A 12,165-nucleotide genomic window follows, 5' to 3' on the forward strand; every position below is an offset into this window, starting at 1 on the left:
ATAAAGACCTAATGTCAATTTCCATAAAGGAGAGAGCAGCAAATGATTCCTGGCTGCATTTTGCCTTTCTTTTGCAGTGTATGAAGACAGGGAGGTTTATGACTATTGTTATTTCAAATTACTTGGTTACTTCTGCGTGACATTGTTTATGGGTATTTCACAACGTTTTTGGACATTTGCAGAGGCAGAAATGAATATCAGGGTATGACCAAGTAAGAAAGTGCTTGTTCCCAAGTTCCTTTCTATAGCGATTAGTGAAGTATTTTTTGGGAATGAATTCTGAATGTGTTAATTTGCTGATCATCTTCACATATAACCAGAGATTAACAGAGAAGTGTCAGGTGCAGTAATCCCAAGACAACAAGGAAAGATGGAGAACTCAGCCAGTGCTGTTTTTCTCGGCTCTGTTCCCCTTGTTGTGGAAAGGCTCTCTTCAGGCATCCACTTTACTCGTCTGATCAGTAGTCCTTGTAAATCCAGAGGGACTGTGTACTCATGTCCCACGGTTTCTCTGTGCACACATGCACAGTAATATTCCTGCCTCTTAAAATGTTAGGTGTTACTTTCAGAAGATTGTTTCCCTCCCACATAGTCTCATCTTTACCAAGGTTGGATCTCCTTCAAAGAGAGCAGTCTTCACAGTCCTAACAGGCTTTCATCCATGTAGCTTCTTGCTTTCCCCCTCCTCCTTCTGCTTTAGCTTTTTCTTGTTCACCTCTCTGTTCTGCAGCTTTCTTGGATGCCTTCCTGCCTTGGGAGCTCAAGACCAAGGATTCTTTCAAGCTTTATGTCCTAGCATGTAGCTGAATGAATTCAAAGACTCCCAAATGTGACTGGTTGTGAGTGTGTTGCATGGGATGGGTTGAGGGCTGTACCTAAGCCACTTTCAACTCCCTTCTAGTTTTTCCCATCCCTACTGGCCAAGGAAACCATACATCCATTTCCTGCTAAGTAAGAAAAGAGCTCAAAGTCTTGCCCTGTGGTTTCTGTCCTACCATTAAACAGATCCATCTCTATACATCTAATATAATTTTCTTTTGCAGCTAGTCAACTCTCTTGATTGTGCTCTTTGCTGATTTGGTGGTTATTTTTGTTGCTTCTGTGGAGAGCTGCTCTCAGCACACCCAGAGCCAACGCTCCTGACAGGCAGCACAATCCTGGAGTGCCTTGGCAGGCTGCCCGAGTCTGTCCTGCAGGCCCTGGGGGGACTCTCACACGTTTTGCCGCTTACTTTCCTCTTTCCTAGAGATCTAATGCAATTTTGCAAGTAGTCACTTGGAGCCATATTTCCCTTTGCCCTGGAATATTTTTTTATTTATTTTTAGTAAACGTTTGTCAGTATTTCTAACATTTCGCCTCCAGCAACGTGGCCTGGACTGAAGCCACGCAGCAGTCTGACAACCTGTTAGGCGAGTCTCCTATCAATTAGGCTGCAGCTGTCATTGGATCTATTCTCAGCCTCCTTGGTACGTGTTTGCAAATAACAGGGGCTGCTGTTTTGCAGCTCTTGATTTTTTTTTTTTTTTTTCTACACAGCCAGTCAAGAACATTTTGTCCCTAGAATTCCTCCTGTCTCCTTTGTTTTTGCTTTCTAATCATCCTCACTTTATTCTCCTAAGAATATATGCTTATCAAGGATATTATTACAAGTAAAGTGTCCTCACTCTCTATATATAATGCACAAAAGAAGGAAAACGTCCCCCAAAGATACAAAAAAAGGAATATCTTACTCAAGGCTATACCTTGATCCTTTAAATGCTTTCAGGCTTTCTCCACAGCATCCAGACTGCTTCTTACCTGTGGGGAGCTGCTATTTTGAAAGCCCATATTGCATGGAAGCTCTCTGTGGGGGCTGCCTTGTTTCTGCTGATGTCTGAACTTTGAGGTGGTAGTGTGCTTTATTATCAGGTTTGCCCCAGCTGGAAACTGAGTGCCCAACAATGTACAATCTGTTAGAATTTCCTCTTATACCTTCTGCAATTTACAGTTTTCTCTTCTCCTCTAAAATATAATGAAGATGGCTCTATAAATTTTTTCCAGATGTTACACACTGCATGCTGGTACTTGATGCTAATTTTTCATCCTGCAAGGTATGGAGTACAGCCCAGTTTCTATTAGATAGAGGAGCCATGCTTAGGCATATAATTTCTTTTGTTTTGCTTCTATGGGAAATGGGAAACCAGAATTGCATTGTTCAAGCAAGGCAAACACACTCAGGACATTTCATCCTTGGGCTAATTGACAGACACACTTTGATATAATTTCTTTCATAAGCCCAGCTCCATCTTTGTACAAACCCATAAGAAACTGTTCCTCCTTCCTCTCCATCCAAAGGTCCTAACAGGTCTCCAGCCAGCTTGCAGCTCTGGAGGCAGAACCAGCCCATCATAGGCAGATTGAAACAGCTGAGTTTAAATCAGCTCATGCTGAATTGGCTGAAACCCCCCTGCCTGCCTGGTGGGAAGCTAAGGACAGACAGGGCTTTTTTTCTGTCCCCACGAAATAGCACACAGTAATGCAAGAACCTTCCCCTCATGTCACTCAATGTTTGCTGTGCAAGAATATCTAAGAGGAGCCCACTTAGTGCTGTGCCTGGGCCGGCATTCAGAGCCATCTTGAAGCTCTTGTGTATAAAATGATTCCCAAGCAGGTGGGTGGCCCCGTGAAGCTCACAGGCACTGTGAGTGTTTATACAGCCCTGCCTGGCAATGCTGTACCCAGGACAGGAAGGCTTCACCAGGATCCCAGCTGCTTTGGTGTTAATGCATCAAGGCATGGGGCAGCTGGCCCCTTGAAGGGAGCCTGCAGAGCTATAGGCAGCCACTCAGCACACAAAGAAGAGGGGCTTCTCCAGGAAAAATTAGGGAAGCCAGAACACTCAGAAGGTGTAGGCAGGGCACTGCTGGATTGTCTGGTAGTGCATTGGCACTTCAGAAAGACCCGAGAGTTTTTGTGATCCTATTCCTAGGAAAGGTGGCTCTAAATCCCTTAGGAAACCTCTGTTTAGGCTGGGATCTAGGCTCCCAATTCAGGTGTTTCATGAAATACTTGGAGATATATCCTTTTGAGCAGTGCAGACCTTTGGGCAATCTCTGGCTGAGACATTCAGAGTTTCTCAAGTACTTATTTAATGAAGAATGCATTTCACATGTATATAACATTTCACATTTTTCCTGCTCAGCCACTGAGCTTTCAACTCTTTGAAAGTGTAAGCATAGTTAGAACAAGCTGCCATCCTGCAGACAAAGCTTAGTTGGCAAGAAGATGTAGCTTATGCAGTATTTATGTTCTCCTGGTAAACAAAGACAAGTAAAATGCTTTACTTGTTAACATCAATTCAAAGGGAAAGCAAATGATGGCACATGCTGTAATCATGTTCAATGTTCTGAAGGTGTCTGTGCTTTTTGCCTTTATTCTAAGCTCTTGGTTATAATTTGCTTCCTCGGTTTTAATAGTGTGTGGCTGTTTCTGAGAATGCAGCATATGACTTTGTTTCCAGACTATATTTAAGGAGAAGGGTTCTCTCTGGCTTTTACAGTGATAATATTAAGTGCAGCAGGAACATTGGTTAAATAAGCAGGAGAGTCCAGAGCTGACTAGTTTGGTGTTCATTTCGTTGTCAGCTGCCTTTGGAATAGTGTTCAGATTAATGTGATTACTCTTTGCAGTGGCTGCAAGTTCACAGACCAACTGTGCACTTGTATCAAAGTCATTAGAATGATTTTAGCCCAGGTTTCCTACCAGAATTATTTATATAAAATGCAGCTGTAATTCTATACGGGCCATTTACACGTGAGGATTTCTATTTCAGGAAGCTTTGGAAATAGCCAGGATCTTCAACTGCACCCTTTCCAAAAGATACAAGATCCTTTTAACATTTAATGATGACTGAGAAGGTGCTTAAAAATAGCTTAGAAGCACAAAGCACATTACTGTGGTCTCCACCAGTTATAGGACTAGACTAAAAGTTAAATTTTGGATTGTGTTTGCTTTTCTTGTCCTTTCTTGCTTCATGACCTGAGGTGGATTGCCTAGTTTTCCCTTGACAAATGAGCTTAATACTTATCTATTGTCTATATTTACGTTATTACATTTAGGAGGTGATAGGATCTGAATTCATCTTCTGTAAGGAAAGAACTGTAAAACTCTGTGGTTGTCAGGTAGTATAAAATATATCCTTCTACTTGACTGCACATGGTATTATCTGCTGTATAATTTGCTGGGTATCAAGTCCATTTCACATGCACAAGGTCCCTGGTTAATGATGATATAAGTTCTTTTGGGAGGGATTATGCTTACATACAGATTTGTAAAATAGTCAACATAATAGCAAGCTAATCTTGACTGTATCATTTATGCTTTCCTAAAATTTATACAATATAGGTAATCAATTAGTCTGATTCTCCTGCATGCTGCTAAATGGAACATGAACAGCTCATAATGGGCAGCAGTAAATAGACATTTGTATTTACACAGGTACCCTGTGCAGTGAAAGGGACATGCAGGAGACAAGGTACTGAACAAAACAGCTCTGCATAAAACCAGGCTTTCATTTAAAGCAAGAAAAATGTTGCTGAAAGCTGCAAGATTATTAGCATTACTATGCATGAGCAGTAGTCAAAAAAGTGTTACAAGAGAAAGAGAGACATTACTCAAGTGTCTAAGAAGATGGACCATCATCAGCAGTGGAGGGAGAAAAGGCTTCCAAAGGAATAGCATAGCATTTCAAACATTAAATTATAAGGGGACTGAGGCTTTAAAAGGTATATCAGAGTTTCTGCATTATTTATAATTTGAGATTGCTGTTCCCCCTAGATGCTTAAGTTTTGTTCCTTTCATACAGAACAGAGAAGTCCTTCTTATAATTCTCAGCTTCTGGACACTGAACCAGATCTAAGTTTTAGGATATAATTTACTGTAAGAAGGTATCAATTACCTGCAGTGCTGCACTGGGCTGCAAGCTGCTTCTTGGAAAGGTTGGGAAATGAGGAAAATTTGGCTGCCATTACTCTGGAGCTTGGGAATGGTGGGCTTGTAATCCTGTATTAGTTTGTATTTTTATTGCATCCATACCTATGAGCTCCAGGCACTGATAGGATTTCAGTGCTGGGTGCTGTCCTTTCCCCAACACACTTTAAGGACACCTTCTTGTGGACACCTTTTTTGAACCTAGTGCACAGCTGCACTCACAGTGCAATCACTCAGAGTGCAGGAGCTTACACTAGGAAAGAAACCCTGCAAAAATATACCTTATATCAGTTGCCTGAGCAAAAGAAGCTGTATTGGCAAAAAGAAAGTATTTTTTTTCCCCTTTTGCTCATATTATATTTGTGTCTACATTAGGGCTTTTGCTGGCATAGCTGTAAAAAAAAATCACACTGCTAGCTGACAGGGATATGCTGAAATTTTTTTTAAAGAGATGATGGATCAGTATGTGTTTCTGTATGTGGGGAAGGGGGAGGGTGAACCTGATTTAAAATAGAAGTTTCTAAAATTGGTTTGCACAGATACCCTTTAAATGGCAAGTACTACTGCCCTTGCCAATAACTTCCTGCTTCCTGACCCTCCTGTCCTCCTCACCCAGGCTCAAACTCCCGTCCTGTATTCCCCTTCCCTTGCACCTTGACTGCCTCACACCCTGGTGTGTCCCCTGGTGGGGACTCCTGCCTCCTGATCTGGTTCTCCTGCCTGGTTTCTGCCCTGGCATCCTCCCACCTCCTCTGCCTTCACCTTCACTGCAGGCAAACCCTGAGCTGAGGCTCCAGTCCAACACCTCTGCCACCAAGAGTTGCCCTTGCTCCCTGAAGTGGGAGTTTCTTGCCTTCCTCCCAAGGCCTCTGTTGGGTTTGAGGGCTCAGGCTTTGCATGCAAACAGAAGTGCTCCGACACACTGTGCCATTGCAAAATGCTTAATTTCCTTCAGCCAAACTGCCTATTAAGTCAGACAGCAAAGAGATTTCCATTTCTAACATGAAGACAAAGAATTTCCAGAACATCTAGCGAATATTTGGAGGAAGATATGGAGCTGTGGTAAGATCCTAGGTCTAGAGCCATGAATGTTGGTTCTGTTGCTGCTTCCCCTGACCAGACAATTACTATGTTTACCTTGTTCCAACTCAGGTAGGTTGGTCCAAATGACATATAAAGGTATTTTATGTATAGCTCCTGGGGAAGGAATTGATCCCAGAACTACTAAGGTCTTTCTGTGTCATCTTTGGACAGAAGTTACTGCTTTGGTGCCTCAGATTCTCTATGTGTAAAACGAGACCTCACAGACTTGAGGTATGAACCTTAATTTGATCAAAGTAGGGTGAGGTCCTGAGGTGGCTGAGTCTGCAAGTGCAAGGAGTAGGGATTAGCTGTTTCTCAGATGATCAACATTCCTTTAGAAGCACAATTTTGTGAAAATAAGTTGCTGAATAACCTTCATATAGCTTTAGAGAGCAAGGGGTGAAAGGCAAGCATGCTCCTGAGCAGAAAGAAGCCTGGGAAAATAGGTTCTTGAACCACTCATGTGTCAGTATTTGTAGCCATCACACCCAGAGTCCTTACTGATAGTTATTGCAGGTAATTCATAGGTTATGCATCTGGAAATGAGGCATATGTAGTATTTTTTTATAAGAGCAGTTATTAATTTTTTTTTTCTGAATATGAAAGTTTAAGCATTTAAATAGCTTTTAAGTAAGTAACCCAAGCCCATTGGTATCAATTATTTGTTCAGAGTTTAAACTGACATTTCATAAGTATGTTAATTGATACTGCAATAACTTGCTATAGGTATCTTCCTAAGTGCCAATTATCTGCCTCAACATTCCCCACAATTTAAGTTTGTTAGTAAGAAGCTAATTATACTAGTTTATTGCTGATGGAATTACATGAAGAGTAGATTTCACTCTTACATACTTATTAGACCTCAGTAAGTGATCCTTAGCAGTCTGTTGCTATTCAATTAACAAGTAATAACTTACTTAATGAATCTAATTGAAATGCTTATTTCAGTCAGGCACCTCATATAAAGCGCTTTACTTTGAGCACTTTCCTGAGTGCTAGTTGTGTTTACTTAACAAGAACTAAATGGGGCCACTGAGGAGAACTCGGGCTGTGATGAGAACTGCACCAGTGTTAGTAAATTCCTGCCAAACATCACCAGAAGTATCTGCCAGGTAATTTCTGTTTTACTGAAATATCACAGAAATAAACCAAGACTTCTTTGTCTCTGAGGATCTAAATCTACAGAGAGGATTCTGCGGCATGAAATTCTCTGAACACATCCTCCTGCAGTGGATGTAAACACACCGGCTGCTCTGCTGGGAGCTGCACAGCCCAGCTCTGCTGCTCTGCATGGATGCTGTCATTGAGCTCTTGTTCCTGTTCAACTCTCCAAAACCTCGCTCCTTTTCCTGGGAACTTGTATGTTTGGCTTGAGATCGATAGAAGTATGATGATGGATACATTTAATGATCTAAAGCTATTGGTATAATGACAGCCCAAAAGAGAATACAACTGAAGGAATGTTCCATGTCCTTCAGTGACACTGACGCAAAATCCCGGTGAATTTAATCTTAGCTCAAAAGCATGACCTGCACTGAACTGTCTTGAGTAGGGGAGCAAAACCCAGTTCCTGTGTAGAGACAAGTCCCTAACAGAAGTGTCAAGGGGGTGTGTGCAGGGTATTGGGCTGCACACACTGTGCCTGGTGAGCTGTTAGATGGGAGTATCCTTCATGGGAAGGGCAGAATTCAACTGGGATTTTACTGTCTAGGAAAGGATAACCTGCTGTGCTCATTTATGGCATGGGAAGAAGCAACAATGGTTGGCTTCTGAAGCTATTTTTTGCTTTAGGATTAAAAGTGTGCTTTCTTCTGTAATGAGGATTTAACAGACAAGACTTGTGTTTGCAGATAAATGCCAGGAAATCTTCCCAAGCAGTGCTAACAAATTATGCCATTTGGCAATATTAGTGTATGGGCAGTAACCTTTTCTCAAGAATTTTTAGCAGATAGATTTAATGTCAAAAAAACCCATAAAAGCTGAAATATCTTCTCCAGTATATCAGGTTTGTTACCAGCCTTTTAATGTATGCCTTCCACTCATTGAATTGAAAGACCTTATTGATCTCTTTGCAGCTGAACTGATTATTGGGGTAAGAGAAAGACTTCTTGAAAGAAGCCAAGAGAAATTATTCATTTAACATATTCTCAGTTTAGTAAACTTCCATTTAACCTCCAGGGTTAATTAAAAAAAAAATTGCTGGTTGGCTGGCATAAATTTATTAAATCAGACAGAAACTGAGTTCAGGCTAGTACATTTAATGTCAACGCTTGTAATAATCTTAGGGGAAAAAGAATTCACATAGACTTATTAGTATTCCAGAATTGCTTTACTTTAAAACAACAGCCATAACAGCAAAACAACCCAGTGAGGAAAGTAGCCCCCAAAGTGGAAACAGATTCTGTAACCTTGGATAGTAGAGAAATTCTTAAAAATGGTATTAGTGACTTTGTAGGTCTGTGGTTATTGGTGGAAATTGTGTTGTCATCAAGAGGCATTAGCTAGTCGGTGTCTATAGGGCTGGATTAGGGGATTTGGTGTGTTGTCCAGGGATGCCATGGGTCTTCCCCATGTCTACAGGGTGAGTGTCACACATCAGAGCTGGAGTCTTTGCTAGTGTCTGAACAGAGAGAAAGGATTAAATAGGTCTAACAGCTGAGGGGATTTTTAAAAGCATGAGTGGCATTTAAACATGTGTCCTCTACTGGTTTCTGTTGGTTTTCCAAATTTGCTTTCAGACCCCTGGTTTGGGTCTGTCATCCTCCTGCTCTCCCTGTTATGGACAAGCTATTTGTGAGTGTTTGATGGAGATCTGGAGAAATTTTCAGAGAGACAAATGTCAATACCTGAGTTAGACTGATGATATGGAGGAATCTGTACTTGATAGGAAGGAGTTAATAAGGAACCATCCTATGGTTCTCCTAGGAGAAGGTTCTGTCTTGTCATGCTGTGACAGGCTTGGAGGTGTGACTGGGTGGCATAACAAAGGTCCAATCTGCCAGTTTGAAGCTGGGCTCCTATGATCCTGACTACACTCTGCATCTGAAGCAGAGGGGAATGGGACTGGATTATCCTATGAAGCAGTCAGTTCAGGAGAGAAGCCTTCATTGGAAGGTCTTTATGAAAAAACAAATGACTACTAAAATACTGAAGTGCAATTTCATGATAGGTTAGTTATTGTTCTGTGATGAACAAGTTAGATTATGTTTCAGAGTACACAAGGAGGAATATAAAAGGTCCAGTACTGGATTTAGAAGCTGCTGACATTGTTAGCTGGGTGGCATTTGTGCAAGATTTTATTAGAAACCAACATCATAAAGCTGTCCATTCTGTCAACCAGTTTCAGGGCAAACATTTTCTCCTCCCTCCTGCCATCAAATTGAGATGACAGGTTTCTAAATGGTTTTTATCTGAAATGTGACAAAAAGTATATTTTTGACAACTGATCTTGCTTTGTGTCCTATATGATATTTTGTCCCTCCTGGTCTAGAATACCTTTTGTAGTTAAAGTCTTTTGAGGTGTATCCCCTCTCTGAGTGTGGGGAGCAATTCTGCCTGGAGTTTCGTTCTTGTGGAAGAGAAAATCAAGTCTTTTACCAAGTACTGCAGTTTAACTGAAGCAGCAGGAACTAGCAAGGAATGCTTGTAATATGGAACATATAATGTATAGTAAAATGTCATTTTCAAGTACTTTCTGAACTCCTGTCCCAGTAATGAAGCAGCTCTGAAATATCACATGACTTTCTCAGTGTGTTGCACTCTGTATAACCTTGCCTTTGATCGTGATGTCATTTCAGATGAAAGACTCACATGGAGAACGGTACGCTGTGCATTAGGATTGCAGATATCCTCTGGGATCTGAACAGAGAAGGACTGTTTGAGATGTGCACTCTGCTTGTCAAAGAGAAATAAGTGCTGCAATAAAAAGAGCAGTTGGATATCTAAACTCCCCTCAGTCTGGTAGAAGGAAGACTGCACCTGTCTGCAAGAAGACCCACCTAATCTGAAAGTTCTTCTAGAAGGGTTTTAAGGATGAATAATCATTTTTACTGTCATTCAGTTCAGGGTCCTAGCTCAGGCCAGTGATTTCCTGAATGTTTGAGTAGCTCCAAGTGGTCCTGCTTAAGCAGGGGGACTTGAAACAGATGATTTCCAGAGATCACATCCAACCTCAATCATTCTATTATTTTGTGATTTTGATATTTAGATTTGCCTGACTTGATTACCAGTAGAAGTGAAACAAACTCAAGACACTTTCTTCTGCTTCGGTTATCACCAGGAGTGCCATCCCAGCAGTCTCAATGAACTCTGGGTGCCTTCACCTGGCTTTTCTCTTGTGCCTGGGAGCTTAGCATTTGGCACCTTATGTCCCAGTCGAGCCCAACATATGATAGGATTTGCTAATGAATTTAAAAGCAGACTTGCAGCCTTGCAGACACTGCAGCCCAGGGATGGGCAAGGGGACACCACACACAAAATGTCAGCTGTTCAGTTCCTATGGCAATACCTGCTGAAAAACTGTCCAATGACCAGAAAAAGCAGGTCATTCTCACAGAGCCACTTTTCTTACCCAGAAGGCTTGATCCCCCTTATCAAACCTGTGGCCAGAGATGATATTGGGGGCTGCATCCTGTTACAGCAAATGCTTTCCTGCAGATGTGCATCCCATTTCGCTTGGCCTTGCTCATGCCTCCTTAGCATTTGCTTTCTGGGGGCATGTGAATGATTGAGGGCGAAGGCCTGGCCCCATGCAGCTCTGCCATCTCCCTCGATGGAGTCAGTATTTCACCTGTGCTAGCAGTGACAGAGATGGAATGTTAGAGCCGCATGCACAGGCTTTCACAGAAATCAATTCTCACACGTGGCATTAATATTGGAAATGCTTCTCTCTCTCCTAATTGTTGGCCAGGCACAGTAACCTGTGACTAATGGCCATTCATAGTTAAACAGCATGGCCTGATCATAAAAATTTGCCATTAGTCTCTAACAAAAAAAAATCTCAGGCTGTTAATTGACCAACATGTATTCCTGAGAAATCAGGAGTAATCACATGGATATTCAGTGCACAGAAAAGGAAGGTGCAGCTAGCCTGTGCATTGCTTTTATGATTCATCTGCTCTGATCTGCTTTTGATTATTTTTTCCTCATGTGAGACCAGTATTTTAAATCAAAGATTTGAGAAATAACCCTGTGCTTGAAGTGACCCAAATTAAAAGCCATTTGCCACCTTTCTTCTCCTACTAGGCAGCCGTCCATTTCTGTGCAGGAATGGACATATGTTAGAGGCTGTCAGTACAGCTGCAAGCAAACCACTGAGCTCATGGACTGCCTCTGCCAATGGCTAGTCAGCTACTGGAAAAAGTTACAAAACAGCTATTACAGCCAGGTATGATCCTGAAGAAGGGCCCTCATTGAGAACTGGTGTACTTTGCTCATTTTTGTGCAGTTCAGTGAGACTCTGCCCTGGAAAACTGCTCCTCATTCTCCAAACAAGGACAGCAAGATGTGTTCAGGTCAGTTTGGGGGTTGGGATTTACTTTTTTGGCCATTAAGTTTTTCTGTCATAAAATCTCTTATATGTTGACAAATGGGAATCATTCTTGAAAATGGTCAGGACAGCTTGCCTATGTGGTAGGTTTTCTTCTCCTCCCCTCCCCTTAAAGCATTACAGGAGCTTGGGCAATACTCTTTCTGGCTGACATGAAGGGCAGAGGCACCAGTCTGGCAGGGGAGGATGCAGTGCCACCATTGCAACCCAAGAAATTCTCAACCCTTACCAAAATGTGGGGACCCTCTGGCACCTCTGCTCTGGTTAGCAGCCTTCACTGTAGGACACAGCGGATCACAGTAGGCTGGGATCTAGTTACCGTTTTTAAGAGAAGAGCTCAGCAAAGTTATTAGTGACTATAGGAGAAAAGCAAGTGAGGAGGCCATAAATCAGGCCCTCAGATGAATTCAGAATGCACTAATAAAATCAGAGCTTCCAATAAATTTTATTTCAGGCAGAGTAGAAAGTTTCTCAGTTGGGAGTTTGGGACAGATTATAATTTCAGATGTGTGTCAGGCCAATGCAATATACCTATGAAAATGTTTTCAAGCAGGCAGCAATGGCTG

General features: G+C 41.9%; 1 long non-coding RNA gene across 2 annotated transcripts in view; it reads left to right on the forward strand.

Moving 5' to 3' along the window:
- LOC148183024 (uncharacterized) overlaps nt 1-12,144 on the forward strand; it is a 116,455-nt gene extending 104,311 nt beyond the window's left edge. For both annotated transcript variants that reach the window (XR_015773929.1, XR_015773928.1), the window contains exon 5: nt 9,849-12,144. This is a non-coding gene — a long non-coding RNA (uncharacterized LOC148183024). The remainder of the gene's footprint in view (nt 1-9,848) is intronic.
- The last annotated feature ends 21 nt before the right edge of the window (nt 12,145-12,165 follow it).

Source organism: Pseudopodoces humilis, chromosome 16 (genome assembly GCF_049639895.1).
Source record: "Pseudopodoces humilis isolate 2021_Gansu_Grassland_sample_001 chromosome 16, ASM4963989v1, whole genome shotgun sequence".
In the NCBI taxonomy this organism is placed as follows: domain Eukaryota; kingdom Metazoa; phylum Chordata; class Aves; order Passeriformes; family Paridae; genus Pseudopodoces; species Pseudopodoces humilis.